The sequence below is a fragment of the Balearica regulorum genome, chromosome 1 (genome assembly GCF_011004875.1).
Source record: "Balearica regulorum gibbericeps isolate bBalReg1 chromosome 1, bBalReg1.pri, whole genome shotgun sequence".
Classification (NCBI taxonomy): Eukaryota; Metazoa; Chordata; class Aves; order Gruiformes; family Gruidae; genus Balearica; species Balearica regulorum.
The window spans coordinates 119,055,926-119,063,656 of record NC_046184.1 but is presented as its reverse complement, the minus strand read 5'-3'; the positions used below and the strand labels follow the sequence as shown (position 1 = coordinate 119,063,656).

At 48.3% G+C, this 7,731-nt stretch overlaps 1 long non-coding RNA gene across 1 annotated transcript in view; it reads left to right on the top strand.

Annotated features, from left to right (window-relative positions):
* The first annotated feature begins 625 nt into the window (after window positions 1-625).
* LOC142600117 (uncharacterized) overlaps window positions 626-7,731 on the top strand; it is a 31,160-nt gene continuing 24,054 nt past the window's right edge. The window contains exons 1-2 of the long non-coding RNA XR_012833570.1: window positions 626-908; window positions 4,931-5,047. This is a non-coding gene — a long non-coding RNA (uncharacterized LOC142600117). The remainder of the gene's footprint in view (window positions 909-4,930; window positions 5,048-7,731) is intronic.

The window sequence follows — 7,731 nt, the reverse complement described above, 5'->3', positions numbered from 1 at the left end:
CGGCGTGGGTATTTCATCTTTTCTCCTTCACTGATGGAAGCAAAATAACCTTGGAAAAGGGACTATGTTGGGTCTATAAAAATACGAAAAAATTCTGTTTTCTCAACAAAATGAAAAAAGAATTTAAAGTTGGTTGGTTTTTGGGGTTTTTTTTTGGCTGAAATGTTTAATTTGTTTTGAGATTAAGTATTAATTTTCAGTGGGTTTTTAAACGTTTTTTAAGTCCAGACAACTTTGGCCTTTTTTTTTTAAACAAAAAAATAAGAAAAAAATAAAGGTACGCAAGCAGTCCAAATGGCGGGGAGAGGGTTAATTTCTCCTGGCTCTTCTGCCAAGGCGTTGAATAAATTCTGCCTAAATTCAGGGAATCCTTTTGATTTCATTCCTGTTTTGCTTTGTTTCCCCCTCTCAGGAGGTGTCGTGTCCCCGCCCCCCCCCCGGGACGCCCGGACTGACACGGAGGGGGCGGGGCGGGGGCGGGGCCAGACGCGGGGGCGGTACCGCCGGAGGGGCGGGGCGGGGCCGGCGGCGCGGCGCGGCCGCACGGGGGCGCTGTGGCCCAGCGCCAGGCGGGTGGCGGCCCCGCGGTGGCGGCGGCGGCCGAGGCGAGCGCCCGGCCCCGGGCCTGTGCGCGGAAAGCGGGGCGGGAGGTGGCGGAGGGGCTTCGCCGGTACCGCCTGAGGTTCCGGCCGAACGAGGGGCGTGCTTCCGCAGCAACGGGTCGCCCCGTTTCCCTGCGGGGCCGTGAGCCCGGCCGTGGTGCCTCAGCGGGTGCTGCCGCTGAGGCCGCGGTTCAGGTCGGAGTAGGGCCCGGGCCCTCCGGAGCTCGCAATGTCTTTCCCAAATGTAAATATTTGCACTTTCGGCTGGTTTTATGTGTCTGCTGTTAGGAGACAAAACGATCGCAGGTATCTTTATTGAGGTCACCGCTGTTGGGGATTTTTTTTCCCCCCCTTCTCAGGGTTTGAGAGGCCCTCGGTTTTGTGGGACCAGCTGCGGCGCAGAACCGAGCGAGCTGTGCAAATACATCTGGCTAGTAACGCCAGCCGTCGCCTGCCGCCTTCCCAACTGCATCTCGTGTGCCACTTTTCCCTCCCAGCTCCTACTGTACTGTATCTAAAACCTGCTGGTATGTTAACTATTTTAGTTATTTATCAGCACCGTCCATCAGCAATTTGCTGTTGTGATTGGCACCAATTTTACAGCGCTCTGCTTTTTCTGTTGCCGTGATAACATATATTGTGCCATGTTTTTAGATCCTGGCCGATTTCCCCATATGGTTTCCATATGGGAACATGCTGCTCTTGTTAGCCACCTTCGAAGCGGCCCGTCAGCCAGGTCCCCGCTCAGAAACAAATAAATTGTCTAGTGTCTACTGTATTTCCTTTCAGGCCGCACTCTCCACTTTAAACCTGGCAGCGTTTCAGAACAATCAAAATCCAATCAGCGGCCGTGCTAACTCCATATGTTTTATTTCCAGACTACGCGAGGCAGAGGAAGCTGAAACTATTTTCGGCGTGTAGCAGTGTTTAGGGTGACATGCCACAGATCGCGCTGCACGTTTTCCGCTGACTGTTACCCAAAGCTCCATTCAGTGAAGAGAGGCGCTCGGGTTTCGTGCAGAAAGCTGCGGCCAGCCAAGCGCTGCAGATCAGTTTTCCTGGAAAGTGGAGCACCTCTAATAGAGAGTGAAACGAATGTAAACTACAATTAGTTCGATGTGTTGGAAATACGCCGGAGTCCTTTGGGGCTGAGCCTTACAATATAAGCAAACTTGACAGGTTACTTTTCTTTAAATGGTGTTTCAAACGCGGTGATTACCCCTGTCACGGGTCTGTTGGCATGTTCTGTTGGGCTGTGCGCTGGAGGCCATCAGTCAGTCTCCTTCTGCCTCTAAAAATGGTGCGGCCCGTGTCCGGATGTAAAATAGCACGTTGGGAGGAACGCGTGTGCGCAGGCAGCAGTAGTTTCTCCAGCAGAGTTGCCCGGCGTCCCCTGGGATCAGGCTTCTCCCCGTGAGTTTGAGCTGCGTCTGTTTATTTTCCCCTGGTGCGCACTAAAATAGTTGGCAGGTGACGGCTGCAGTGCCTGGCCCGTGCTGGCAGGATCGCCTGCATTCCCGGCAGCTCACCTGCCTGTGCTTTATGGAGGTGGAAGCTGGATGTAACAGGGTCAGGTTAGTGCCTGTGGTCCTGCAGCACCCCACATCAGAGGCAGGTTTGGTCCTATGCAAGGCGCCAGTGCAGCAGCAGGCAGCGAAGAGGGACGCAGAGCTGAGGAAGGATCTTGCTTAAAAGCAGGCAGGAGGTGCGAGGCGGTGTTGGGACTTGTGCTTGTATCTCTGGAGCGCAGACACCAGGAACCAGCTCTCAGAACAAATTGTTCCTGCTCGGAGAAGCGCTCATGGTATGGTGCATGGGGGGGAAAAAGTCAAGCAAACATGATGACGACTCCCCTTGCACATGGAAAAACCAGTCCCGATCCCAAAGGGATCACAGTTCTCACTTAGAGGCATGCAAGGAGGAGAGTCAGAGGGTAGGTTTGGGTTGGTAGCAACTCAAGCGCGTCTTTTTTCTCCGGGCCAGCCATGTAAGAAGAGAGTTGCTGACTGATTTCGTGGAGGCTGAAAAGCAGCAGCAGTCTCGTTTCCCTGCCTGTGGTCCTGTTGCCTGGCTCCCTTTCCCTCTGGCTGCATGTGGCTAGTCTGGCGTAGCGCAAGCAAAGGCCTCCATTTTGAGATTTTTTCCTGAAAGAGAGTTGTAGCCCATTCCACAAGCGTACGACTGAGTGGGGAGAGCTCGCTGCCAAAGTGCAGGAAGCACCAGCAGAGCTGTTGAATGTTAATCCAATATTTAATGTTCAGTGGGTTGCCAGTAGTTATAAAACCATTCATATGGTTTGATGGCTGTATACAGCTTTCCGTGGTTACTTTACATCTGGCTTCAAGAGTTATGGATTTGAGAATACCGCTAGGATGTCTGTTAGGAAACACTGTGAGGCCTTAGGAAAGGCAATAAACCAAGATTTGTCATTGTCAGGGAGCTGGCATGAAGGATGCTTTGAAAAGGCACTCTGCGTGACCTTCGAGTGCAGAACAAAGTCAAGCTCCCAGGCATCAAAGTAATGCCACATGTCAGGAAAACCCGACACGTATGGAAAGCCTAGAAGGTGATAGCCAGCATGAGGCAAATGTGCAGATCAATGCTCATTAAGTGAGTAGTAATGTTCGAGTGAAAATAGCTGTCGGACCGTTCAGCTCTGGTGTTTGACGATGCAAAATGCCAACAAGCGTGGAGGAAGCAACGCACAAGCAAAACTCCCAGATCCTGCTCCTCTTCCCCAGGCTGTCTGGGAGGAAAACACGGTGCTGCACACACAGCTCTCATGTTGGGAGAGGGGAGATCGACGTGGCGGTGAGAGGTGTCGGTGATGCCTGTGCAGTGCTCCTGGAGGGCGTACGCTTTTGGGGGCCGGGGGCTGCCGCCATGGAGAGCATGGCTGTGTTGATTCCCAGGTGCGCTCATGACGAAAAAAACCCTTTGGTCAGTGCAATGATGGGGGAGGGTAAAGGAGATATGGGAGAGAATGCTCGAACTGATAGTTTGGGTATCCACAAACTGGTAACGTTTTGGGTTCAAATCAGAAAATCATAAGGGCTTTGGGGTGACACAGTAGGCAAGATTACTGCCTACATCTGCTTTTTCTTACTTTTTTTTTTTTTCCTTTGGAAGCAGAAACATCCTTCCTAAGGCATACAGCACACAGGCAATTTTTATCAGGTAAATCTTTATCTTTTAAGTGTGAATGTTTATGTGACAACTGAGGGGTTGCAAAGCCAGCTTTGTGCTCTCGAAGGAGGACAGAAGTCCGGGGGGGTTTGGGACACATGAACACCTGGGGCTCAGGTTTGTCAGCACCCAGGGCCTGATCTACAGGAACTCAGAAACAAACAGATGTTTTTTTCTTTGTAAATCTCCTTTTTCTCATTTTGTTACCGAGTCTTGTTCACCTCCTGGGTTCAATAAGCCTTTTCAAGCTTTTTTCCTGCACCTTTTGAGTCTTTCCAGTCTTTTCTAAATCCCGACTCACGTCCTCTCTTTGTGAAGCATTTTCTGTTCCTTCCTCATTACCGCTGTTATTTGTTTTTCACAATTGCCTTGCAAGCTGTTCCTTCCTTCCCTCCAGTTTTCTTGGTTTATTTGCACATCCCGGCTTGTTTTTCTTTCTGGAAGGAAAAAACCGCAGAGGTTTGTGTAAAGTATTACACAAAATAAAAGGTACGGCTTCCATCATCGTTTTACTTGACAGTAGTTAACTTCATGATATGTTTAAATTAACTCTCCGAGCTGCCCTGTGTATGTGCTCAGGCTTCACCCATTTTCTGGAGCAGCACCAGCGGCTGCACCAGGCTGTGGGACCTGTCCTCGGGCTGCGTGGGGAGCAGGACGTGTCCTCTCTTCTTTTTCTCGCTTGACTCAGTAGGATGTTTGCTTTGTTGGCCTATAGAGGTCATAGGGATGAATATTTTAATTGCATTTGAATTTAATTGATTTTTAAAATTTTAATCTGGCCAGGGTTAAGGTATTTCGTCTTTCCTTCCCTGCCATCCCCCAAACACTGAATGCAGAATGGGCAGGATTAGTCTAATCCAATCCAACAATCTATTTCCCCCATGTTTTAACCTTTTCCATTGTGTTTAACCTAATGAAAAGAACAAATATATCCCATTTTCAATTCTAAGATGAATTAATTATAATTTTATTATTTGTTGTTAATTCAGTTATAAAGCATTAAGCTGAGTTATAAAGCCTGAAGCTGAACCCAGAAACCAAACAGTGGATTTTGAGATGATTTTTATAGCTGCATGTATTCCCCTTGAGAAAACCATGAAATTAAAACTTTCAGGCTTTTATTATCCTCTTTTCCCTAGCGAGATGTGTCTTTGCTGTGTGCACAAGAAGATTTGAATAAACTGAAGGAAAGGCAGAGTAAGTCCCTCAATGCTTCTGTGCTGGGAGAAGCTGCCCAGGACATCTCCTGGCCCAAGGTACGTTGAATATGAGAAAAGGGCAGAAATCACTAGGAAGCAGGAGGGCAGTGTTGCCACATCGTATGAGTTTATTTTAAGCGCTCTAGTACTCGCTGCTTCACTTTAAACCCCTCCGTTTCTCTAAGTGGCAATATTTAATGTGATGGAGCCCCGCGTCGGGGAAACCGCAGTGCTGAGTGAAGCCCCGGCGTTTGCTCCCTGCTCCTCTGCTCTAAGTTCAGCTTTGGGCCCCTGCCGGGACATTTTCTTTGTGAAATGAAATTGTGGTTTATGACATACATCCATGAATCAAAGTTTTTCTTTCTGGCAGCATTTGAAAATGGAGCCATATTTTGTTTTCGTCTATAGTACGGAATGATGTTTTTACCAATGATTTTGTTCACCTTGGATTTTTGGTTTTACAGATTATGCTTTTGAGCAGCACTGCTGTTAGCACAAGTGCACTATTTCTCATTGTGCCCCAAATTAATTCGGTGAGTTCCTGCAGAAAATACGTTTTAAATAGGAAAAAAAAGAAATAGGACCTACTTCGTTTATATGCTTTTGCCAGGGGTTTCATTTGGGGGGGGGGGGGAAATAACCTGCTGTTCAGTGACAGCATTGCAACTCACACTAAAAATAATTTATGAATTCAAATAGCCAGCCTCCAGCCTGTGCGCAAGCATATATCTAAGCATGCTTGTGCATACCTATTATAATAAGTCATATGAGGCTGATTTATAGAATTATTTTGTTATTTTTTACTTGCTGCAAAGTGTTAATTTTACAATGACTCACATCCTAGAGAAACAGAAAGTCAATATTTGAAATTATTGTTGCTGTCTTCCTGCTGGAATTCCCTTCAGTATCGGTGAAATCAGTAAGAACTTTGGGTTTGACCAAATGATCTAGGGTTGGGCACTCGAGGTCACATTGACTCTAGCTATGTTTTCCTTTTTCAAATGGGTCCATGATATATTTGATATTTAACCCGAACGTCCCACATATTTAGATGCAGAGCAAAATACACCTGCAAATGGGATAACAGTAAAACCTGGGAAACACAGCTTATTTAGTGCCTTCCAAGTGTGTTAGGTAGACATAGAAAACGAACAACCAAACCTTCTTGGGGCCCAGCTCTGCAACAGGATGTGTCTTGATGCTTGAGGACGTAACCGCTGCGCTCACACCACACAGACAAACCAGTCCTGCACCTGGTGAGCGAATTTTTGTGGTGGGCACAAAGAATGAACTCTGAGTTGAAGTGTCAAAAGGTAATTTTCAGCACCAGCTTTTCCACCTGTGGGCGCTGTCCTTCTGGGCTTGGCGGGGGTGTTGGCACCTCCAGAGGTTGCCTGAGTTCAGGATTTCTGGTTGTTGCTTTTCCAGGTGTGGTGAGAACTTTGGAGTGACTAGCCTGGCGGCCAGAGGCTGTTAGCAGAGACCACTGAAGGCTGTGGCAGAATGTGGCTGGCTGGGGAACAGGGAAATTTATATGCACGATATATATATAGAGAGAGAGAGACAGAGCAGAAGTCCATTAAAATGACAGGGTGCAGACAGAGCGAAGGGGAGAGGGAGACAGCCACCCATAGCGCTTGGATTTTTCTGGCCAGGACATTTCAAGCTGGAAGAAGGTCTAATGGCAAGGGCAGGATCAGCAGCTGAGCTTCAGCCTTTGCTGATGGGGCACTTGTGCTGTACGCAGCGCCTTTCCCTACAGACCCTCAGACAAGGTGGTTTATCTTCATTTTCCCCTGATTGTGTCCCTCTGTTTTTAGGAGCACAGTCTTCATGGTAACCCCATGGCTCCTTTCTCCCCTAGGGTCCCTTCATCTGCCCCCGTCTCCCCTGGCTGCTGTTGGATACAAGCACAGTCCGAATGCTTTGCTGAGCCAGGACCTTGCCGTGGTGGAGGTGAGGAGTGGCTCCACAGAGCTGAAGGAGCGGCTCTTGCAAGAAAGGGTCTGGTCTGAGGTATGGCAGGTGGCACTCTGCGTCTGTGTAGCGCTTCCTTATTCTGCACACTGGAGTAAAGCACAAGTTGTGTGTCTCCTTTCCATGAAGGCCTGGCCAGCAACAACGTGAGCATGAACAAGGGCAAGGGAAGGAAAGTGACTCAGGTGTCGTCTGTCCTTGAATATAAGGATGTAGCAGTTGCGCTTAGTGAACCCAAACTGTAAGAAACGAGTGAGTCAGTCACACAGTTGTTGAATTGTTCCTTCTAACATTTGCAAGTGAGTGAAAAGTTTTGGAAAAGCGGGGAGGGCTCACTCTGATCTTTCGGGCATCTGCAGAAAGCTTCTAAGGGGATTGGCACCCCTGGGAGAAGGTAAACCTGGTCCTGGGAGAGTACTCATCGTGCCTCCTTGGCAGAAGCATTTGGAGGGGATCCTTAAGACCACAGACTGTTTTCAGAAACCAGGAGGAAGGAGGCTGTGGATGTCTCAGCAGAGACGATGTGTTGGGTAGCACATCCTGATGGGAAAGAGGAGCTGAAGTCAATCGGAGGGGCTTGGTGTTCAGCACCTTGCTGGTCCTTGTGTCTGTGAAACAAGGACAGGAAAAATTTTAAAGAGAAAATGGTTCTGAACCTATTTTTCAAACATTTGTTTTGTTCATGGTTGTGTTTCTGCGGCTTCTGGTCACAGCACCTCCTTAGACAAGTTAAAGTGATGTATGAGCCAAAGCTGCTTTAATAA